This window comes from Leopardus geoffroyi, chromosome A2 (assembly GCF_018350155.1).
Source record: "Leopardus geoffroyi isolate Oge1 chromosome A2, O.geoffroyi_Oge1_pat1.0, whole genome shotgun sequence".
Lineage (NCBI taxonomy): Eukaryota > Metazoa > Chordata > Mammalia > Carnivora > Felidae > Leopardus > Leopardus geoffroyi.
In genome coordinates this window covers 97732851-97758403 of record NC_059331.1, presented here as the reverse complement: position 1 = coordinate 97758403, position 25553 = coordinate 97732851, and the positions used below count along the sequence as shown (strand labels likewise).

The following is a 25553-nucleotide window of genomic DNA, read 5'->3' as shown; positions in this document are numbered from 1 at the left end:
GGTTGTACTGTCTTTGCAAAGTATCATCTTCCACCTGGTGCCTCATCTATTCATTCAAAAGGTCATCTATCACTCTATACGGCTAGCAGCTTCAGTGTGTATGTAGATCCTATGGTTATACATCCACTGCTACATTCTCTATGATGGTTAACTTTATGTATCAATATGACTGGGCACAGGATGCCCAGAGAGTTGGTCAAACATTGCTCTGGGTGTTTCTGTGTTCTGTTTGGAGGGTGTTTTAGGTGAGATTAACATTTGAATCAGTAGACTGAGTAAAGCAAATTATCTTTCCTAATGTGGGTGGGCCTCATCCAATCAGTTGAAGGGTGAAAGGACTAGAACAAAGGGGTGACTCTTCCCTAAGAGATAGTTCCCCTAACTGATTGTCTTCAAACTGAAACCTTGTTTCGTCTTGCCTGAAGTTGTTCCAACTGGGGCATTCAGCTCTTCCTGACTCTACAGCAGCCTGCTGGCTTTCATACTTGAACTGGGACATTAGCTCTGCAGACTTTGGACTACATAGCCTCCATAATCATGTGAGTCAATTCCTTATAATAAATAAACAAACAAATAAATAAATAAAACTCATACACACACCCTATTGGTTCCGTTTCTCAGGAGAACGCTAACTATACACTGTTTGCTACAAACTGAGTTCCTTGGTTCAATATAGTATTATTCAGAATTCTATAGGATAGCAGTACTACCTGAGGCTGTACAAGCAGGAAAGGCAATCTCATACCCAAAATATCCATCAACCACTGCCCCTTCCTGGGGGGAATGAATCCAAGATAATCACGTGCTATCAATGGCTACTAATTCTACCCAAAGAATGGTGCTATATTAGGAACTCACTATTGGTTTCTGTTGTTGGCAGGTTGGGCATTCAGTAATTGCTAGATAAGCTTTGGTTAATGTAGGCTCATGCTTCCACCTCTGCCAACATGGCTACTCTGTTCATGTGCCCATTGTGTCAGCACTAGGGCAGCCAATGGCAGAGGCTGGCCATGTCAACTTGCTGAGGTACCCTACATTTTTTTTAGTATTGCTCCCATGCAGAATGCCCTCTAGTAGGCATTATCATGCAGTACAAAGAAATTAATACTTTGTGCCCACCTCTATATGTATGCCTTCAGGCCTATTCTCCAACCTTCTGCTTTGTCCCCAATCTTCCCATTTCTCTCCTAGGCCCTGACCAACCAGCCAAGCCACTTGCCACTGCTTCTCAGTCTCTACATATTATCTTGTTCCATTTTTCTTTCCACATAAAATAGATAACCAGGTGCACCTCCCAAAGTTTTGCCTACTGGTAAAACTCTCACCACTGTTAAGAGTCATCTCCGAACAGAGCTATAGTATAACAGCAATTCATTATAATCTTTCACACATATCATATAATGAGCAGATTCATCTGTGAACAAAACTCAACCATTTTCCTCCTCCATCAACCGGTTATGTGGCTGCAGATGTGAACTGAGGGGGAAAGTATGGGGCAACGGTGGTGGATCTAGGGGCTCTGGGCTACCTTCCTGTGAAGTTTACTTGTGTCATCTGGCCCTTCTTTTGCCTAATTCAGGATGTACCACTTCTATCTTACAATGGTTTTCTGCTGGGCTTGCTTGATATTACGATTTGATGCATCTGATAATAGCCACCTCTAAGAGATTGTCACAACCCGTGGCTGATAGAATCAGCAAGAGTCAGCATCTGCTTTTTTTTTTTTTTTTTCACAGCAATATTCTCAACTTTTGACTTTTTATGAAAGGGGAAGGAGGTATTTTCTAATAAACCAATCACTGAGAGATTTTAGAGATATCCATTATATCCAGAAACATAGGACCTTATAAAAAGTGAAACAGAAATAAAGTAATAGAGAAGAAAAAGAAAAATGAAGAAAGAAGTAAAAAAGCAGCAGCCCTACAATTCAGGACATTGAGTGTATGACAGCTTCCCTTTAAAAGTTGTGGGCAATTCAAATGAATCCTCACAAAACCAAACTGAGTGGCTTCTGGATTGCAAAGTAAGTTTTGTCACTGGTGGTGGATGTGAGGGATGTTCATCCGTCTGTCTATGTATTTACCTATTTATCTACTATCTATATGTCTATCACATCAAGGAAGTTTAGAGGCCAGTATTCAAAGAAAAGAGACAAATTTGTAAGAGACTATGATTTGCTAATCATGACCTGCTTCAGGGTAAGGGTGTGTTTTTTTCTCATCAGAAGAGGTGATTTTAGGAAACATAATATGACACCTGTGGTTCTCTGTTAGTTGACTGATGTCCAGTCTCACATCTATAGGCTTTAGAACACACTGAAAACTGACCATTCTTCTGACTGACATATTGTTAGGGAAGACAAGATCCTGGCTAGCATCTTTGGGATCTCTCAAACTACATCAGGAGAAATTTGGATAATGGTTCTCAGACTTCAGTGGATATATGAATCCCTTAAGAGTATATTAAATTCCTAGAAACCATCTTCAGAGGTTCTAATCCAGTGAATTGAATTTTGGCATTTCAGCAGGAAAAGAACCCCATGTGATTCTGCTAAAGGTGCCTGGGAACAACATCTTGAGAAACATGAATCTACTGGACCCACTTGAGGAGGAACAGACCAACTATAGTTCCATTCCCTATAACATTTTGGCCATTGAGAAGATCACAGTCATAATAACTCTTGGTGAAATGCATTTTGTGGTATATTTTAGTATTGACACACTTTTCAGGCAGTAGGAAGTTTTCTCCTCCAATGGAAAATAAATGAAATGTAGATCCAATTGAGTTTACTTTTTCTCTGTTCACTGAATGACAGATATCAGCAGCCAGAGAATTGTTTGAGAACATTTGAAATGATTCAAATAATGCTTGAATGGCTTGATTTGAACTTTGGCTTCTCATTTAGGAATGCTGAGAATTCTAAAGGCATCTTGTCTCTCCATAGCTTAGACTGCCAAGCAACTGACCATGAAATATGAAGATAATTTTAAAGCAATATTTTGAAAAATGAAATGTGTACAATAAATTTATTTATTTTAAGTTTATTTTATTTATTTTGAGAGAGAGCATGCGCACACACGTGAGTGGAGGAGGGGCAGAGAGAGGGAGAGAGAGAGAATCCCAACCAGGCTCTATGCTATCAGCACGGAACCAGACTTGAGGCTTAATCCCATGAACCTTGAGGATCATGACCTGAGCTGAAATCAAGAGTCAGTTGCTCAACTGACTGAGCTGCCCAGAAACCCCTACAATAAATTTATTGATTCCATGTAGTCACTTTTTATTGACAAAGAAGCTCTCATTTGAATACCTGAATAAAATATTTATCAACTGATCATTTAAAGTACTACATATTGCTTTTATTTTTAGCTGGTTTTTTTATTAATCAAACTTCCCTTCCTTCTTCTCTCCCCTTCAAAGATTTCCTTCCCTAAAACATCTACAAAATGCCACAAAATTTAGAGTGCCATGAAATTTAAGCACACAATCACATATTCCTTTGCCCTCTCTATATGAAATAAGACAATGCATTGAAAGCACTTTGAAAATGTAAAATACTGTGTTGATATAAAATTACCATGATACCATTAGGAGGATTAAGTGATTTTCCCTCTGCTGTGGTATAGGTTACCAGAATATATGGATTTTTTCCTACTCTCTTTGTAGCTCTCATCTTTCCCAGCACAGGCTGGAGCAAACAGTAGGCACGTGTTGACTTGACAATATTTTATCACCAATTTTAAGTCCAGACTTATTCTTTAAAGTCTTCTCTCATTGAAATGTTATAAAATCAATTCCTACAATTATCATCTCTAGTTTAAACACAGCTGAAAATGACCATAAGAAAACGGGGTGCTCCTACATCAGAAATGTGTGGCATCTGGCCTTTCTTCCTTTTTTTCCTCCATGACAGAAATGGTATTTAACCTTGGGAGCTTTTTAATGATCAGCCTGAATATAGCTCCAAAATCCTGCTTAATGCAAACTCCAGGATTCCCTGTCACTCAGTCAGGGTTTCCTACCAATCTGTCAGGACTCAGGGTGACATCTTTACCATCTTTCTCCTAGGTACTAATTCCAGGTTATAGGTCCATCTGGACTTCCGGGAAAGAAACTAGTTATGGCATCATAAAATTTGGGCTTCTAGTGTTGACACTGCCATAAACAAGCTGTATGACCCTAGGCAAGTAATTTAATACATCAGAACCTCTGTTTTCTCATCTGCAATGTAAGTTATTTGAACCAGATGCTCTCAAGGTACCCAATGCCAGTTGTGAGATTTTGTGATTCAGTGAATGGAAGCCAGTCAATCACAGTCTGGTCAGGCTCTCAGCACTCATAAGAATCCAATAAAATATGCTTCTTTCTCATTCTTCTACCAGAAAACGAACATTTATGTTTGACATATTTGCTAGACATTTCCATGAGCTTATGTTTGCAAATTCTTGATGATTATTTAATTTTTATAGTCCTCTGAGGAGAGCCATCATACTGGTTATAACTGAGGTAACTAAGCCTTGACTGCATAGAGTATTTGGAACGGTTTACCACAACCATTTTCTGGGTCCCACAAGAATGGCTCTTTGAGACAATAAATGTATCTATTCCTCAACCCTACTACAAACAGCCATGCTGTAGCTCTAAAGCAAAAACTTATTACCACATTTGATTTTTGTGATGCTTTGGACACTGATGTTCTATGTATGAATCAGAAGATTCCCAATAGCAATCCAATCGGCCAAGGATGCTGTGGTTAGCAAAACCCCAGAGAATTAGCTACCCTGCTTTGTCCTCCTCCAGCCTTGAGCTCCCAGATGAGCACAACTGTTACCTTACATCTGGAGCCAAAAAGCTCCCATGCTTACTGGTGGCTTTATGACCAGCCCAAATAGACCTACCAGTAACTGTGAGGTAAGGATTGTATGCAACTGGGGATAGGAACACTGTGTAAACTGTAGAGCAAAAGAATGGTAGTCTCTGTGAGAAAAAGAAAAACACTGGATAAACATGGCTAAAAATTGTTTGTGTCATAAAGACACATCCTGAACAGGCACATGGAAAGAAATATACAGAGAATATTCAGAGCTGTTTTGTAACTTCTTGACTGAAATGCAATGGATATCACATAGTGTTTGGTATCCACGACTAGTGCCCCCACAGCCACTCAGGAAGTCAGGCTTATCTGTAGGAGACCTGCTGAAGTGTGCATGCTTTCTTTCTGCTTCTGTTTCTCTTTATCTCTCCATTCTCTCTCTCTCTCCTTCTCCCTCACCCCTGCCCCAAAGCACACACCTTTATGACAATGGGAAAGTTTTGATCACAATGTTACTTCTGAGGACTTGAGACAGTCCAGTTATTTTCTACAGCTTTCCAAACTCTTTCTTTTACTGGGATATTTCCAATCTTAAAGCAAAAAGAAAATCTATGACTCATTATAAGGTTGACAAACACACTCACTGTGACAAAGCTCTTCTTCTCTATGTGCAGGTTTTAATAAGTCATTCTTGCAACCCTGTTTGTTGATAGAAAGCCAATTTAATTTGTATTTTACTGGATATTCATTTAATCATACATTAACTAGGTGTGAACTGTATACAAATCTTATCAAGCAACTCAGAGACCTCACAATATACTTGGAATTTGTGTGGCATCTAAATTCACAAAGTGTCTGCCCAAGTGTGACAGAGTGTTAAGGAGTATTACTTTTGCAGAAATCTAACTCTATAAGAAAAATAGAGGGGAAAATATGAGGACAGGCAGGAAACTTATTAAATGTGTTTATCACTATACTTCTGGTTTTCTGAGGTTGAAAAGGATATGACTTGTTTTCTGAAGGAAGCAATTAATGTTGCATTGACCAGTTGATGCACAATGTCTATCTTTATGTTCCCCACAATTGCTTTGGAATATATGTGCTATATTCTACATTTTCCCAGGAAAACAGGGTTTTAAGATCCTGTCTCTTCACTTCTACATGATATGTAAATATTTAACTACCTGGACTTTTCAAAGCATAAATTTGCATGAAGTATGATTTCAGGGATGAAGAAGTTAAAGGTCCAAGAGAAGCTGTCTTCAAATGAGCTGACCTCACCTGTTAAAGGATGTGGTTTGTCATGGTGACAGGAGGTTATCATAATCAGTAGAAAATAGTAGATTTATAAATATCTGTAAAAGTTTTTCCCCCCTTTGGTTCAAGGTAGAATGAGCCAAAATCATTTCCTGTGATATCTATAAGATGCACATCTGAAAAATCACTAGTACCTGGAATAATGCCTAGGTCATGGTAAGCTCTTGATCAGTATTTATTCTTGAATGGAAGTTAAACATTTGCAAATAGAGAGCAATATATTCTCGACATTATCCTGAAAATTTCTGCATTATCATGAAAGCCAAAAGGGACACAGCTAGAAGAGGTATTTAAATCACCATTCACAATCTGGGCCCCCTGAGTGGCTCAGTTGGTTGAGTGTCTCTTTCAGGTCATGATCCCATGGTTCATGGGTTTGAGCTCCACATCAGTCTCTGGGCTGACAGCATGGAGCCTGCTTGGAATTCTCTCTCTCAACCTCTCTCTCCACCCCTCACCAACCCATGTGTGTGCACTCTCTCTCTCTCTCCCTCAAAATAAATAAATAAATAAATAACATTAGAAAAAATTAAAAAAAGAAAAAAGAAACAACAAATCACCATTCATAATCAGAAAAGGCCACCAGAAAGATCTGGAGACCTCCTACTGTGCCAGGCTGACCTTTTCATTGCTGGAGATGAAGGAGGGACTTGAGAAGTCTGCGACTGACACCTGGGCAATGTGAGTTATTCAGAGCCCTAGGCAACAATTATTTACAAACTATTACAGAAGAATGTCATTGTTTCAAAACCAATAAGGCCATATGCACTGTGTCCAGTCTGCCCTAAGACTGAGATAAGAGAGGAGTGGCCATAGCAGCAATAACAACATTCCTTATCCCTTGGAGAGATCAAGCAAAACATAGAGAATGTGCAGGACTGAAGTCCCTCATTCCCAGTCCTGATCATCTTGTGTTCTCCTTCCAGCCTCTGAGAGAAGAAGGCTTGGAAGGTGTTCTTGACTTGGTAGGTTTATGATAGGTTGCTGACTTTGGAGCTGCTCTCTGAGGGACCTGCTGATGCTCACCTATGAGTGCTCAATAACAGCAGCCAATGCTGATGAGAATGAATGATCACAGCACTCAGCTTTGGAAAAGAGACTAGGGTGACCAAACAGAAGTGCAGGTGTCTGAGCAGTTAGACTAATTTCAGTCACAACTGCTGCCACATTTGATCTGGAAAAGGAGCCAAGAAAATTATGGGCAAGCTAGAACCTGAATGTAAATGTTGATCTAGTCTACTCATTTATAAGAGGATCATCACACAGCTGAAGACCATTTCTCCATTATAACTAAGCCACGTGGACAACAACATCTAACATGGATTTTCCTGTTTACAAACGGATGGCCTCCTTACAACACAACAAGTTCAATATTATTTTACATTTAACCTATTAGGACACAGATGCTCTCTGATAAGCCTGTGGTCATGCAGTTAACCAAGTCTTCTCATCATTCTTTTTTTTTTTTTTTTTTTCACTTTATTTTGAGAAAGAGTGATCATGAGTGGGGGAGAGGCAAAGAGACAGGGAGAGAGAGAATCCCAAGCAGGCTCTGAGCTGTCAGCACAGAATCTGGCACGGGTTCAAACTCATTTCAGATCATGACCTGAGCTGAAATCAAGAGTCAGATGTTTACCCAACTGAACAAGCCAGGGGCCCCAAGACTTCTAGTCATTCTAACCTGTTTTGTTGCAATACACTAAAGCTGTCTTTTCAGAGATCACATTCAACCTTTTTTTCCCTTGATTTTATAGCTTGTCATATTCCAAAGTAAAAATAGCAGGGGTGCCTGGGTGGCTTCAGTCAGTTAAGCGTCTGACTTCAGCTCTGGTCAAGATTTCACAGTTCATGGGCTCGAGCCCTGCATCAGTCTCTGTGCTGACAGCTTGGAGCCTGGAGCCTGCCTTGGATTCTATGTCTCCCTCTGTCTCTGCCCCTCCTCTGTTCATGCTCTGTGTATCTCTCTCTCTCAAAAATAAATAAAATTTAAAAATTTTTTTTAAATAGTATTACCTTACCATTTGTAATTCTTGAAATTCTCTTGAAAGAATATTGAAAGTAAATTACTTACAATCTGAGAAATCTGGTTCTCTTTGGACTGGAGAAAAAAAATATATGATCACATCTTCACCCTTCAAGAAAAGATTAAGTACCATTTACATAGGAAAGGAATTTATATAGGAAAAGTTGCATGCTACATTTGACATTTGACAAGGAATCAAAAAGTTCAAACAGCACTAAGTTTTTACCATATGAATTGAGTTGCTGTGAATGAAGATGAATTTACTATAGGTGCTCTCTTTGAGAGGAGTGCAACTTGTGTTTCACAAAAAAAGTCAGCAGGAAGTTGGCAAATACAGCCATAGGGATTAATGTAGTCAATAAAGGTCTGGTTCTCAGTCCTTCCCACTAACTCCTCTCTGCAGCTGCCACCACCAGCAAGCTCTGTTCCGACCTGGGCCAGAAGTCACCTGTGAGGATGGAACCCAGTCACTCTGCTTAGGAAACCCGTCTCAGAAGTAGTCTCATCTCTCATCTCACAGTGGCTCAGTCCAATGTCCTTGACCAATACTAAGTCTTATTCCTGAATGGCCTGTCTGCTGAACTCCATGCTTCATGCATAACAATTTGTGATGCCCTCCGGGGCCACCATAAAGCTGCATTGTATGCCTAGATATCAACTGGAATCAGAAAACCAGACAAGACACACTGAAGAGTCCACTTCTAGCCCAGGAGTTCTTACACAGCATGAAAGGACACATTTATATTTATTTTCTGGCCACAGGCTTCTGGCTGTCATCCCTATTCACCAATGTTTTTTTCTGTACACAGGATGAGGGGATGCCTTTTTTAGTTGGTAAAGTCTGTAATATTGAAAAGTTGTCATAGAGAATGGATCCATCTGACAGTGAATCAATGGTGATTATGAAAGCACCCAGCCATCTTATCTGCCTGTGTGGTTGGGAGTAAGAACACTGATTCCTTGAATACAGCAGTCATGGTCAGATTACCTCTGACTCTAAAAATAGACACAAATAACAACAAAGTTTTAACATGTAAAACAAAGATCTCTTGATTCTTCTTCCTGATTTTTTATTCAGTTCCAAAGTGATTTTGTTTACTTCAGAGCACTGACCAAGATAGATGGCCAAATGCGTAGGAAAAAAAAAAATCATAAATGACAGGCCATGAGAAAAATTGTAAGATATTTTTGAGAGATGTAGCAAAAAAAAAAATCTAGGAAAAAGTCCCCGAAAGATCCAAGTAAAGTAATTATGTGCAAAATTAATGGAACAAAAGCAGAAGAAATTCTGTGTCATGGTGTCTGACTGAAGAATGGATACCCAGTTATCTACCTGTGCTGGGCTGAATAACGGCCCCTCACCAATACCCACATCCTAAAACCTGGAACCTGTGAATGTTATCTTATTGGCAAACAAGGGCTTTGAAGATGTGGTTAAGCAGAAGATCTTGAAATGGGGAGATAATCCTGCATTACCTAGGTGGGTCCTAAGGGCATTCACATATGTCCTAACAAGAGGGAGACAGAGAAGAGGAGAAAGCAGTATTACGCAGAGAAAGAGACTGGAGTGATTTAGCCACAAGCCAAGGAATAGTAAAAGTTACCAAAAGCTGGAAGTGTCAAGTACCCTATTCTCCCCGATAGTCAGTGGTGGGCACTGCCAGTATTTTGATTGTAGCCCGGCAATACTGACTTCAAATTTGTGGCCTCTACAACTATGAGAGAATAAATCTCTATTGTTTTAAGCCACCAAGTTTGTGATAATTTGCTATAGTGATCACAGGAAACTAATACACTATCCATGAATCAGACAAAATATGTATTAACCAATACAAGCCCAGCAGACATTTATTTTAGGTTAATGATATCTTTCAAAAAAAGCTACAAGACGTTACTTAAGAATTTTCAGAATGGCTTTCTATCTTGAGTTTCTCTGTTCCTTCTAAATCTTATTTTAAAAATGCAAAGTACCGGGGCAACTGGGTGGCTCTAACATTCTATGGCTAGGTCAGTTAAGCATCTGACTTCAGTTCAGGTCACGATACACAATTCATGAGTTTGAACCCCGTATTGAGCTCACAATGTGGAGCCTGCTTGGGATTCTCTTTCTCTCCCTCTCTCTCTGCCCTTGCTCCATGCCCCCGTGTTTGCTTGCTCTCTCTCTCTCTCTCTCTCTCTCTCTCAAAAATAAATAAATAAATGTTAAAAAAGTTTTTAATGAAAAGTAATAACTTCATTTAGCAGATGTGGCTGCTGACATGGAAGGTTTCATCATCATCATAGCAGACAGAGTAAGAGTTATGGATACTGAGTTTGTAGAAAGGTCAAGTTAGATAATGACAAGCAAATGCCAGCATTGTGAGTAAAAACAAAGTATCTCCAACATGTTGTACTAAGGATTAGGAGAGCTGATCTCTAATGTTGACTTCCAATGATTATCCTTGTCTTCTTGAGCAAATGACTTAGTTCCTCTAGGTCTCAGTTTCCTCTCCATAAAATGAGTCAATTAAATATACTCAGTAATTCCTTGAAGCTCTAACATTCTATGGCTTTATCCAGCCAAGAATTGGAATTAACATTTGTAATAAGCTCACTGTTATAGACAGAGTTTGTGGGTCCCTACATGAGTATCAACATATCACCAACTTTACTACATACACCTGGAATTTCACCCATAGCAGCAGTGTGTGTGTGTGTGTGTGTGTGTGTGTGTCTGTGTGTGTGTGTGTGTGTGAAAGAGAGAGAGAGAGAGAGAGAGAGAGAGAGAGAGAAGAAATATTCCTCTGTCCATTTAAAAACCTCTGGATGAAATGATATAACACTTTAAATGAATTTATCAATCTTCATTATAGTTCTTATTCAGTTACTGTCTTAGACACATTACACTATGACTATTATATCTGTCTCTACCATTAAATAAGAGAAGTTCCTAAGAGAAGGAACTAGGTCTTGTTCATCACTGAATCCTCATGACCTGGCACTTAAGTGCCTGGCACAAAACAGGTGCTCAATAATATTTGTTAGGTAGATGCATACCTAGTTAGCTGGCCTTTCCCCCACATAGGATATCAGAAGAGATGTGTACAGAATAGGAGAGAAGGTCCTGGCAAATAAAACAAACAAAATGAGTGCGCCTGGGTGGCTCAGTTGGCTGAGCGTCTGACTTCGGCTCAGGTCATGATCTCATAGCTCGTGAGTTCGAGCCCCGCGTCGGGCTCTGTGCTGACAGCTCAGAGCCTGGAGCCTGTTTCAGATTCTGTGTCTCCCTCTCTCTCTCTGCTCCTCCCCTGCTCATGCTCTGTCTCTCCCTCTCTCTCTAAAATAAATAAACATAAAACACACAAAATGAACATTATCTACATCTCCTAGCTGTGGTGGACAGTACATTCCACAAATCATCTATCCCAGGCTTTTTCTCATAGCTTGATGCTTTTGCCATGTTTTCTTTTGGGAGAAAATTGGGTTTGCTTTATCAGAGGTTTGGTTTCTTTTTAAAACATTCTTTATCTCTCTAAAGCACCATTAAATTGTTAATTGAAATAAAGAGACTTAATTTGTAACTGGGACTTGATGAAGTGGTAATTAGAAACAAATGCTGTATTGCATTTGAATGTTTACCTTATTATTAGTATGCCTATTGATTTGTTTTAAATTACTCTGTTCAGTTGAATTTCAGTAGATAAATTTTAGGTATTTTCCCACTGAAAAATGACAGTGAAGAAAATTGCTAAGCAATGAGACATTAGATAAAGGAATGAGTATTTGGGCTACTTTTCATGATTTTTCTTGCTATCGTTTTAAAGAATCAATCCAACTTGTGAGGAAGAAAATGGGAGTTTTATACCACTCTCTATGCAAAAATTAGTCTTATAACCACAAAGTTATCAAGAGCAGGACTGAGTTTGATTTGTAACAGTTTACTCTTTAATACCCATGGGTTAAAAAAACATTAGAGGGTCCTCAATTTATAGCATCTTTAGAAGAAGGCATTGATACTAAATTAACAATAAATTAACAATACTCCCCTCAGATGGGAGACCCTGTATTTACTTTGAATCCCTTCTATTAATGCAAACCAAAATTCAAGACATTTTATTTCTTTTTAGACTGACCTGGGGGCTGCCATCAAGAGACACAGGATCCTCTTCCACATCCTGCTCAGGCAAGTCATTCAAATCACAACTACAGTCTATAGTACAAGATCTTTTTTTACTACATGTGAATATGTTATCTATAAAATATATACTCAAGTAAATGAGTTACAAATAGCTCAGGTGCATAATTTAGCTGGATATACTTTAATAACTCAGACTTCTTTTCTACCACGCCAACTTTACTTCTTTTAAGTCTGGTCCCTGGGACAGTTGGGTCCTTGCTAATTAGTCTGTAGGTACAAACAGATGAAATCCAAACTATTTCTTCCTTTTTAGCCACTGGACCCTCTTTCCTTATTAGTAGATGTCTATAATCACTATCCAGGTCTTCCTCTAGGTCTCTAGTCCCAATGTCCCTCTTTTTTCTGAATAATCATCATCACTTCTCTGCTCTTCATTCTGCAACTGCTTTCTAAATCTCTCTTATTATCTGTTTCTTAGGAAATGACATCTCTCTCTGGCTTCACCAATCAGGGTCTAGAGTATGTTTCTATCAGTCCAGCTCTGGCTCATTATTAAAGGATTATTTCCCCAATCCCCATACCATATCATGAGGTACAAATAGTGAAAACAAATTCAAAACCCTTGTCATGGGGCTGGGGTTTCTTAAGTATCAACCACGTTTAGCAAAGTAAGAATACAGCTGCATCCAGAAGAGCATACGGAGTTGCGTGTACCTCTTGAGTTCTTTTATCCAAGTCACCATCTCTCAATGGTATCACAAAAGAATTGAGAAATCCTGGGCAAAGTTCCCTGGGGAATTCAGACCCCTTGAGAAGGTTTATCATAATCAGTTACAATCACAGGATAATTTATGACGTTACCATTCGTTCATTCACCCCCTTACCACCCATCTCAGACTTCCAAGCAAAACAATAAACAACCAACTACTAAACAAAGTCTCCCCAGATAGTGTGGCAATGTTCTGTCTCCCAAGTCTTTCTTTCATGGGATGGAAATTACCGTAATTTTTATGGTAATGTTGTAATGCTGACAAGGATACATTCCCCCCCCCCCCCCCCGGGACAGACTTAAGGGAAGAGATAGAAGAATACAGTCACATTGCTTTGGGAATTTAGAATTCTTCAAGATTCCTCATTTGCTTTCCTATTTACCTACCATTCTGAGGTGTCAGTAGCCTCTTACCTGGACTGTAAAGGAGATTAACAGCTATATCTATGTTATCCTTTCTTTAGTCTTAGGGAATGACTCACCAGAACTTTGGACCCAGGTCATTCGCCAGTATATATCAGTTTTGATCTTGAGATATTAGAACAAGACTAAAGGAAATATCCCTTATTCAATAGAACAAGACAAGAATGAAGAAGAGTGAATTATGGTGAGGAGACTATGCTGTTGGAAAGAAACAGGCTGAAAGCGGCAGGCAGGATGTATCTCTGACCTTTACAGATGGTATCTATATTGGGTCTAAAAAGAGTGGGAAAAACCAAAGAGTAAACCAAATCATTTGGTCTCCCTTTATTCTTTGCATATCTGAAGTCATTAGCTAGCCTTGCTTCCACAAATGTCCCAGACTGACCTGGATGACTTCCTGTTTGGTAGTTACCAAAGTTATCTTCCTAAATACAAATCGACAGTCTAAAAGTCATAAATATTGTCAAAAACAAAAACAAAAAGAACAGACATAACTAAAGATAGTGGGACTTGAGGAAATTTAATATCTAGGTCAAAACAAACTCACCAAACAAAAGGAACAATTATTTATTTTGTTGTACCCACTAACCTCTAAGTAGATTTTGATCATGTTAATTACCAAGAGCACATGGCAAAGAAAAACAGTACAGAACTTGCAATCCCAAGTCCTCGGTTCTTATTTTGGGTTGGCTACTAAAAAGCTTTGTGACCACAGACAAATCCTTTAACCTCTCTGGGTCTTTTCTGTTTTATTTGTAAAATACGGGTAATAATGCTTGTCCTACAGTGATTTGTACCACCAGCTTACAGACAGTTCTTATCATGGAATAAATAAAGTAATAAAAAATGAGATGTTCAATAGTACGTCATCTTAATTTAGCCCTTTTCCCATTTCTTTTATATCTAGAGTGAAATCACAGTATTTTTAGATAACTAACCTGATACCATGAAAATCTTTCTAAAAAGCGGTCTCATTTAGGAAGAAGCAGCCAAATTTTGAAAGACAAAAAACTCTTTCTCTCAGGCATCAGTTTCCTTGAGAACAAAATAAATCCAGGGCCCTGACACTGATGTGGCTGTGGGATTATCTGTGTGTGTGCGTGTGTGTGGGGGTGGTGGCTTGGAGGGTCATACAGGAAAAGAAGAGAATAACTATGATTCCAGCTATTTGCAGAGTCAGTTCCTCCTCTGGGGTTAGTCATGGGGGAAGCAGGGAATAAAGTCTTCTGAAACCGGTGCCTGGGACCTTGTTACTGGAAAGTGGTAACTGACTAGCCACATACGTTGCACATCCACTTTCACTAGAGAGACTGAAAAATATTTATGTCCTTTCTCTTTAGCTTGTGCCAGATTTGCTAAAGGAAATGCCTGAATGCTATCAACTTCTAAAAGGCTAAACAAAACTAAAGACAGAAAACTATGGCCAATAAAAGCTTCCAAAAGACAGGCTTGAAGTAGCACTCCTTTCATTTCCTCACTGAAAAATACATATGTACAAATGTGTTACCTGATTCCTAGATACTCCAACTTCTGAACACCCAAACTATATACAGTCTATTGCTGCTTAGCCAAGGATAAGTTATCATAACTTAGCCAAGGATAGTTATCATTTGCTGAATTATTGGGTTGCATATATATGTATATTTTAGAACTCAGCCAAAGTGCCCCTTTTAGATTAAGAAAGTTTAACTAAGCTGCCTATTATGTAGTTAGTAAGGACTGGGTCAGGATTTGAATGCAGTTCTGCCAGACTGACAAAGCCAGTAAGATTTTTACTTCTCCACCTTGAGGCAAAAACTATGATTCACACCCCCAGCACTTTATTATAGTCTGAAAGAGTTTGAAGTGATTTAGAAGTGGCATAAGAAGTGCCTCATTTCCGATTGCATTTGTGAGCTTTCTTCTCACAGATTGTGAAACCCTGTCGCCATTATTGACACTCGTTTGCAACATATGGGTTCACTGGCTTTCACAGGCCTGAGCTCTGTGGGCATTTGTTGAATGGTAAATGGAAATTCATCATGGGGACTCTTAGAAAGAAAGCATGGAAAATATCAAGCAGGAAAATGGCTAACCTTTGGAAAAATTTGTCAATTTACAGAGTGCAAATGAATGTGCTTTCTTGTGAACTCCACTCATGAAGTTTTTAATACCATTATTCAACAAATATGTAGCCCTTACTATGCGCTGATACTGCTCATGTTTTACATTTATTAACCCTTTCAATTCTTATGAGAAGTTGTGATAGATATTATTATTTTCTCTGTTTTGCAGATAAGGGAGTTGAGTGATAGTTGTCCAAAGTCACCAATCTAATTAATGGCAAATCTGGGATTCAAACCCAGGCATTCCTACTCCAGAATCCATGCTGTTGGGCCTTCTGTTTTGCTGCTTCTAGGAGACAGGTGACGTAGACGTGAACAAAGATGTGGTGAGGTGCCTGAGTATTATGAACCCGAATGTGTTATCCCCTTTAATCTTTAGCTTTGTATTAGCTATCATGTAAAAGTATCCCTAAATCATTAAAGTTAGAAGTTTGGCATTTAATATTTTGCCATTTAAAAAGAACTGAAACAATTTTCAATTAGTGAGGATACTCAAAAAGACTTGTGACCTCCCTGTGTATTTGAGTCAACCCTGCCTCGTTTTGTCCCCTGGGGAATGAAACAAAGTCCATGCTTGGGACACAGTGAGCCATTAGGATGGAATGAATAAGTGCTCCACCTTATCCTTCTGCCCCACAGTGGGGGCTTGGCTGGAGTGTTGGGGTATGACAACTTCATCCTGCCTCCAAGGGCCCCTGAGATTTGTACTTTAGTGTCCCTGTAGAAATTCCATCCTCTGTTCCCTTGGGCCTTTTCAATTTCAACCCTGTTTCATTTTGCCTTTTCTTTCTTACGGCTTTTACAAGTTTCACTGTCTGGTTTCACCACGCCACACCATGCCATGTCCCCTACTTTTTCTTTTTCTTTTCTTTTCTTTTTTCTTTTTTTTTGTTCCCTATTTTCTAATCATTTATTTCACATATATCTTGTTTAACTTACATTTTTTGGAGCAACTGCTATAAGCAAGCACTCCATTTACAGTTTTATTTTAACCCTCACAGACTTACAGAAAACTCCTAACTCGCTATAACTTATGTCACGTGCAATTAACTGTGTCAGCCAAATGTTTCATGAACTTCTGTAGAAACTGGCATTCATTTCCTAAGGCTGCCAAAATATATTACCAGCAACTCAGTGACTTAAAATAACACAAATTTATTCTCTTACAGTTCTAGAGGCCAGAAGTCTGAAGTCAGTTTCACTAGGTTAAAATCAGGGTGTAGGCAGGGCAGTTTCCTTCCAGAGGCTCTCAGGGAAAATCCCTTCCCTTGGCTTTTCCCTCTTTGAGGGGTTACTTGCAGCCCTTGGCTTGTGGCTTCTTCCTTGCATTCCTCCAACTTCCTGCTTCCATCATCACATCTCCTACACCTTCTTCTAGTCAAATCTCCCTCTGCCTCTTTCATGTACGGACACTTGTGATTATGCTTTAGGCCCATCTGAATAATCCAAGATAATTTCTCTATCTCAATATCCTAAATTGCATCTGCAAAGTTCCTTTGGCCATAGAAAGTATCATTTGCAGATTCCAGGACACTGACATCTTTGGGGCCATTATTAGGTCTATTACAGATGCCCAAATAAACTTATTTACAATTTCTAACAGTAAAATATCCATTTTTATGCTTAGTGGCCCAACCAAATCCACAAAATATCAACTGATTTTAAGTCTACACATTCAAAAGATAAGGAGGCCAATTATATGTGTCCTCTTTTTAGTAAAACAGCCCAAGTCTGCTTGCAATTAAGCACCATCATAGCTAAATTATGCAAGGAGACTTTTCTTTCTTAAGTACTATTCCAAAGAAAATTTAAAAAAATTACAGTATGATCACAATTCTCCATTTTCAACCAGTATTTTGAAATCACCTGAGCCATTATGAAATTTCAAATTTTCCTTCTAGAAAAACAAACAAAAAAAAGGATCTTGACCTTTTGTTTATTCCTCAGAAAGTATGGAGGTTTTAAACATGTCTATAAATTCTTTCTCCTCCCAGGAAGAGGCAAACATTTCCTTCCTTTCCCTCTCCTTATACCTGGGTGGACCTTTGTCACTACATCAACAAATAGCACATGGCAGAAGTGACACTGCATGAGTTCTGAGCCTAGGTTCAAAACAGCCAGGAAGATTCTCCCAGTTTTTCCTGGGACAGTCACCTTCAAGCCCTGAGCCTCCATTTTAAAGGTATAACGAATGCAGGGCACTTGGGTGGCTCAGTCAGTTAACTGTCCAACTTCAGCTCAGGTCCTGATCTCACAGCTTGTGAGTTTGAGCCCTGCTTTGGGCTCTGTGCTGACAGCTCAGAGCCTGGAGTCTGCTTCAGATTCTCTGTGCCCCTCTCTCTCTGCCGCTCCCCCTCTCACCCTGGGTCTCTCTCTCTTTCTCAAAAATAAATAAACATTACAAAAAATGTTTAAATAAATAAATAAAAGTGTAACTAACTCAACGCCACCATGCTTGAGTGATCACATAGATCACACCAAGGCAGAAAGAGACGCTTGAGGAGCTGCAGCATTCCACGCCAGCTGTCAAGTTCCCCCCCATTGAATCTTCATCTTCCAGATGAGGCCTCAGACATTCTGGGCCAGCAGTCAGCAAACTAGGACTTGCGGGCCGAATCCAGCCCACTACCTACCTATTTTTGTAAGGAAAGTCTTGATGGAACAATCACTTTCTTCATTTCATGTACTGTCTGTGGCTATTTTCCTGTTGTAATGACTAGGTTGCATAGTTGTGACGGTAACCGCTGGGCTTGCAAAGCTTAGAATATTTGCTATTTGGCCTTTCACAGAAAATGTTTGCCAATCCCTGTTGTAGAGTATAGACCAATCCAAAACCAACCCACAAAATATTGGCGCATAATAAATGCTTGTTTTACACCAGTTGGAGTAATTGGTTATGTAGCATGAAGTAACCGGTACCAGTTTATGGTGATAATCACTAAAATATTTCTTAAAGTACTTTTGTTTTTAAATTATACATAAGCTCATTTAATATTACTGATTTTTCTAAAATTCCCTTTAACTCATGTCTCCTTTAGCTATCACCTTGTTTCCTTACGCCCTTCACTGCAAACTCCTTTGAAGGGTGCATCTGCCATTCCAGCTTGGCTCAATACAACCAAGGTTTTTGTTTTTATATTTGTTTTTGTTTTTGTTTTATCCTCACCACTCTTCCACAATGACTTTCATCAAGGTCATAAAGTTATCCTGCCAAAGTGAATGGGTTCAGCTTTCTCAGTGTCTCAGAATTTTTGTTTTGTTTTGTTTTGTTTTGTTTTGTTTTGTTTTGTTTTGTTTAAATCTGGGTGGACCACTGTTTCTTTTCTTCCGTAAGTCTCAAAGATCCCTTCCACACCGCTCAGGGTTTTCCCTAACATGACGAGGCATGTTTTGCCTATCTTCCTTTGACTCTTCATCTTCAGTAAGCTTCTAGTTGTTTCACTCCAGGGCTTGTTCCTCATTCCTCATCCTTTCTTTATCTAGTTTCATTATCTATTCTTTCCCTCAGTAATTTCATCCAGTCTTGTGGCTCCAGACTTGAATATCCAAATGTCTACTTAAATTTTCAATGAGGTCTCTAATAAACATACAACTTAACATATCCCAAACATAACTATTAAGCTTTGCTATAAAATCTGCCTCTCTCAAATTCATCCTATTACATAGCATCACCATCTATTCAACTGCTTAGGTCAAAACTGTAGTCATCCGGGGCGCCTGGGTGGCACAGTCGGTTAAGCGTCCGACTTCAGCTCAGGTCACGATCTCACGGTCCGTGAGTTCGAGCCCCGCGTTGGGCTCTGGGCTGATGGCTCAGAGCCTGGAGCCTGATTCCGATTCTGTGTCTTCCTCTCTCTCTGCCCCTCCCCCGTTCATGCTCTGTCTGTCTCAAAAATAAATAAACATTAAAAAAAAATTAAAAAAAAAACTGTAGTCACCCTTGATTTCTCTCTTTCATGTACACTTCACATTTAATCCATCAGTAAGTCCAATGGCACTATTTAAAAAAATATATCCCAATTCTTACCATATCATCTTCAAGCCACCATCAGCTAGTACTGAATTTGTATTATTCCCTTATGTATGCATAATGTATCTTCATCACTAGCTCCTTGGGAGCCTAGTAAGGTGCTTGGAACACAAGAGAGCCTTAATATGTGTTTTTTGACAAGCTGACCAAATTACAAAGGAATTCAGTGAAAAGTAAAAAGATAAAACTACATTGATTCAGAACAATGTCCAAAGATATTATTAACTCTGGAAATGGCACAAGGGAAGATTTTGAGGCGTTGGTTATAATGTTCCACTTCTTGAATTAAATGGTGGTTATTATAGTAGTTCATTTAAAATTACTACTTAAACTTATGAATCTTATAGCCTTTTGTATGTATCATCTTTTTAGAAAATGCTGCATTAAAGGAGTAGGCAAACCAAGACTCTGGGTCAAATGAAGCTTGCAGCTTGCTTTTGTACAGCCATTCAACTAAGAATAGCTTTTAAATTTTTAAAAGGTTGCTAAGAAGAAGAGGTGACAGAGATAGTATGTTGCCTACAAAGCCTAAGATATTTACTATCTGGTCCTTTACAGAAAATCCTACATTAGGATATAGGAGTAAGAGTAGATGTTTTATGGTATTAAAAGCTATTTCAAAAATCCCATATTTTAAGATGAGGATTTGATGAACAAGGTGATAAATAAGCAAGTGACCTAAAGCTCTACAGACCTGATAAAGACAATTCATAAAAAATCCATAAATAATACAAGTACTTCTAATTGACACAACCAGGGTCAATTAAATTTAATGCCAAAGGATATTAAGAAGAGACATAATTGTTGAATATTAAAGATGTGAAAGAAGAAACATTTATGATTCAGTGTTCATTTAATATAAAATTTATGGCATACATTTTAGAATAGAGTAATTTTCCATTTCCTAAGGGGTTTACATATTTTTAACTTTTTCTTTAGCTTGTAGATACAATTTCATATCTTAAGCTTAAATTCCTATTCCATCTTTCCAAATTGAAGACCAATTAAAATATTAAGCATTAAAAATATTAAATTGATTATGTGAGAGACAAACTGTTAGGTAAAATATTAATGGAAAAGAGATTAAAATGTTTGGGGCTGTATTAAATATTTACTAGCTATAGCCTTTAATAAATTAACAGCATTGCCAAAGTTTTTATTGCTGCTGCTATTAGAAGTGAACACCAAAATAGCCATTGCATCGGGTATGAATAAATTAACCTTTCAAATGAACATTATTCCATTTAATGAGTTTTATCTTGCCATGTTGGATATTTACATTAAATATTAACTTTTAGATAATTCAATGTGCATAGTATGGTGGTTTATGAGTTTGGATAAGCTGAGGATTAAAGGTATATTTTTAAGATGCTTTTGGCTGTTACTCTAAGCCAATGGCATCTTTCCTTTGGTTAAATGAACATGCGATATAAGCAATGCAGACAAGTATATTTATGTGCTTTTTGTACAGCAACCTACACTTCTTTTTGCATTCATTCCTTTATGTATGGTTAAGAGTAGGCTATTTTGAGTCAGGGTGGAGGGTAGTCCCCCTCTCCACCAGAAATCATGCCACAGCATAGATGGAACCGTCAATCAAGGCTCCCTGCCCTCCCCTAACAATAGGTGAGTACCTGACCTGAGCTAGACAAGATAGGTGGACCCTTATCTCTCAAGCAGAATGACTCACAGAAGAAGAAGTTGTTGCTCAGGAGAGAGGCAGCCTGCTCATCAGGATGTCTGAGCTTTCCTGCTTTTTTGCTCCCTCCTGGCCTGGTCAAAAACCTTCTTTAATTTTGTGAGCTAGTCTATAGCCTGCTAATTGATTTTATCTTTGCTCTTTCTAACACACACATCTGACTTTGTCGTAAATTAACCAGCATCATTTTCTTTCATTTGCTATACCCTATCTGAACAGATTCATTTAGGACATGACATGGAATTAAATAAAGCCTGAGAAGTCAATATTATGAACTGCATTTAAAAGATAAAAGCTGATAAAAATTGGCACCAATGATTTCACTGTATTCTAATATATATAGTATATTTTTTCACTGTATTCATACATATATATGAATTCATTCATTCATTCATTCTATCCAAGTTTGTCTCATCTAAGCTACAAATACTTTTACACCATGAATATCCTATGTTGGTAGCAAGAGATATTATCCAAATATTTACATGTATATAGATGTTAACTCAGCATTCCAACATGATCTACTTGGCTAGAGAAAAGTCCTCTCCAGCCCTCTGATATTTATTTGAATTGTGTGAATTCTCTTAGCTAATGTTGATTCAGGCAACCACCACTGAAGACAGAGAAAACACTAAGCAAATACACTTATTCTATCATATCAAGTGAAAACCACGTGGTTTCATAATAGTACCTTCTCCTAATATCCAGTGTATGGGAATATCCTTTCCCTAATTTTCCACAGGGCTTTTTCTTTTTAAACTCTAAAATTTGGGGGTTGTAGAGGGGAGCTAAATGGTTTGAGAAAAGGATCATCTTTAAGAAATAATAGCTTCTATTTAGAATGCTTATTACTCACATCATCTAAATCAGCCCTCACAACAAGCCAAAGAGGAGGCATTATCTCTGTTACTTGATGAAAAAACTGAGGTTCAAAGAGGAAAAATTGACTTGCCTGAGGTCACCCTTATTTACGAAGGGACAGAAACTGAAATTCGAACTGAGGTATATCTGTCAGCAAAGCCCATGCTTTTACCCACTACACTATTTAATTTCTATAACAGATTTTATACTCTGTTCATCAGTCCATGAAAGAATATCTACAGGGTGCAAGAAAAAAATTGGATACAATTTTTCACACAAAATAGCTTTTTAAAACCAACTCAGATAAGAGTCTTGGGTAGGTTGTATTTGAAAAAAGTAAGATGATGGCTTTGTAAAAGTCATATATGTGTGTGTGTGTGTGTGTGTTTGTGTGTGTATCTTACAACTTCCAATCTCCGCTTTCTTGTCCTGTTCAGAACTTAGAACTCCCAAGTTCTACTAAAGAGACAAGTTCAGAGTTCCTGTTAACAGTAAAATAAAAAGCATTAAAAAGTGCCATAATTTTATCTAGTGCTGTCACAAACCCTGATGTGAAAAATGGGCATTAAAAATTTTAAAAACTCTGTAAACAAACTTGTAAAATTATGCTTAGTGGGGAACATGGCGGGTGGGTGTAAGGGACAGTGTTATGAAGCAAAATTGTAAATACACGCTAAATTCATCCTACATAAGAAAGGAATTTCCTCTAAAAATTAGGATGAATAAAAATTCAAACCCAGCCTCTGTCAGGTTTTCTTCCACACGTCTGGTTTTCAGAGTGGAGTCCCTGAACCGGCAGGATCAGCATCACCTAGGAACCTGTTATAAATGAAAATTCTCTGGCAACATTAGACTTACTAGATTAGAAACTGTGAGTGAAGCCCAGCAACCTTTGTTTTAACAAACCCTCCAGGTAATTCTGATGCACGCTCAAGTTTGAGAACCATTGTGCTAGAGGTACAGACTGGGTTCTACAACCTGGATTTCAGGCAGAAGCATATAGGTCTCCACTGTCAGATGAGACCCAATGGAGCTGTTCCTGAAGGCAGAAGGTAGAAGGAATAAATAGTTCAGCTTTTATTCTATCTTCAATATCTCCCTCTGATTTCAACATGGATCTCAACAACCGTCTGATTAACATATGTAGAAAACATGAATCTTACTCTACACTTGGGTGTGCAAGTAATATTATATATCTTTTGTTTATTCCACAAGTCTCCAAGCTGGCAGGGAATACCATCAGAGACCATCTTAGGGCCTCCTCTCCCCAATGTTTTAAGAGTGGTTATCACAGGAGGGGGTCAAGTCTACAAAGCCTGAAGGAGTCATCTTAGGTTTTCAGTCCACAAGGGTTAGCACTGAGAAATCCACCATATTAAGACAGGAAGCTCATTTGACAATTCTTCCATTTGATGACAGGCTTGGGGCCTGGCACTGCTGCTGAGTCTGGGAACCTTTGCTCAAGAGCCTAGTCCCCATAGGAATACCATGTAGGCATGCCGTTTGAGGTTCTGTCAACACCCCTAAGAGATTTCAAGAGTCTGAGAACAAGCTCCCACAACTTTTGGGACCACAGCTTCCATTCCCTTCCTATTCGGAAGGAATTTTTTTATGTAGGTACTCTCAAAACACTCTCTACCAAGACCCAGCAGTCTTGCATCAGCGATCCCAAGCTCTCAAAGAAAAATAGGAAAGGAGTTGTCTTTTTTTTTAATAGAAGATTTTTTAAATGTTTATTTATTTTTGAGAAAGGGGTATGGGGCAGAGACAGAGGAGAACAGAGGACCCAAAGCAGACTCCACGCTGATAGCAGAGGGCCCGATGCAGGAACCAAACTCACAAACCTTGAGATCATGGTGTAAGCCGAAGTTGGACGCTCAACTGACTGAGCCACCCAGGCACCCCAGGAAGGAGTTGTCTTTAGATACAACCCTTTGTTTCTAATTTCCAAAAGCCTCAACATTTATTGGTTCAATCAAAGAAAAAATAAATGAGTATGGCCTCTCAAAGTAATTGTTTCTGTATGCTATTTAGTCCTCTACCAGCTTGACTAGATTTTATAACTTTATAATCTCTATCTGTGCTGGCTGCTCAGTCATAAGACTGGCTATTTATCCAACCCAGTGTATCTAAAACATTATTGGTATTTATAATAAAAATAATCTTGATACTTCAGTGTAATTTATTGAGTACCTGCTATGTGACCAACAGCATACTAGGAGCCTTCTATAGCTTCTTTTGTTAATTTCTATGGGGTACTTCCAATTTAAGTACTTGATGTAGCTTGCCCAAGATCATACAACTCTTAGTTGGAAGGAAAGGCATCAGTTTCAGCTCCAGCTCTGTCTCCTCTCCCCAGTACCTGACAGAAATTTGGTTTCTTCCCTACGACACACTGCCTCTTACCCTGCCTTTCTGAGGGCAACAAAACAATGGAACTCACATTTGAATCAATTATCCAAAGTGCAGCATCAATCCAGCCAAAGCATCTACTAGGTGCCCCTTGGAAGTAATTAAAATGACTGATTAGTAATATTTTGGATAAAACCTCTCCTTGGTGGTGCATACTTTCTGGTCCTGCCCAGAGTAATGAGTCAGAATCACATACTGGGGAAATAAAGAGTATTATCTCCTGGAACCAACTTTAGAAACCCAATGGACTTGGGGTGCCTGGGTGGCTCAGCTGGTTAAGCGACTGACTTCAGCTCAGGTCATGATCTCGCAGTTCATGAGTTCCAGCCCTACATTGAGCTCTCTGTTGACGGCTCAGAGCCTGGAGCCTGCTTCAGATTCTGTGTCTCCTTCTCTCTCTGCCTCTCCCCTGCTTGTGCTCTCTCTGTCTCTCTGTCTCTCTCTCTCTCTCTCTCTCAAAAACAAATAAACATTAAAATAATTTAAAAGAAAAGAAATCCATTGGACTCTTCTTTTGAAGTATGAAGAGGAATGCACTATATATACATTCAGATAATACATCCTAATTAACTTGCTGGCCCAAGGGTCCAGATCAAAGAGGCTATGAATTTTCAAATAACTATTGGAGAAGGCTTAAAAAGAAAAAAAAAAAACAAATAAATGTGTAATAAATTTATATTAATGGTAGTCTTTATTTAGCATTTATGAGCATCAGGCCCTGTGCTAAGCATTCCAAATATTATCAATTAATGTTCTCCAAAACTCTATGAGGTTGTTTTCTATTCCCCAGTTACAGTTCTAACTTACAGTTCTCTGGAATATAGGGGTCATATTATCATCTCCATTACAGTCAGGCTTCAGTGAGTTAGTACATGTCAAATGCTCACTACATAACAAATATGCAATAAATGTTAGTTATTATTATTTCCTTCCTTACACAAATGAGAAAACTATGGCTTCACTACACTGAAAAAGTTGCCCAAG

At 38.6% G+C, this 25553-nt stretch overlaps 1 long non-coding RNA gene across 1 annotated transcript; it reads left to right on the top strand.

Moving 5' to 3' along the window:
- The first annotated feature begins 13453 nt into the window (after positions 1–13453).
- On the top strand, positions 13454–16009 carry LOC123607644. Its single transcript, XR_006716830.1, has 2 exons — positions 13454–13646; positions 15737–16009. It is a non-coding gene; the product is annotated as an uncharacterized LOC123607644 (long non-coding RNA).
- Positions 16010–25553: the final 9544 nt, after the last annotated feature.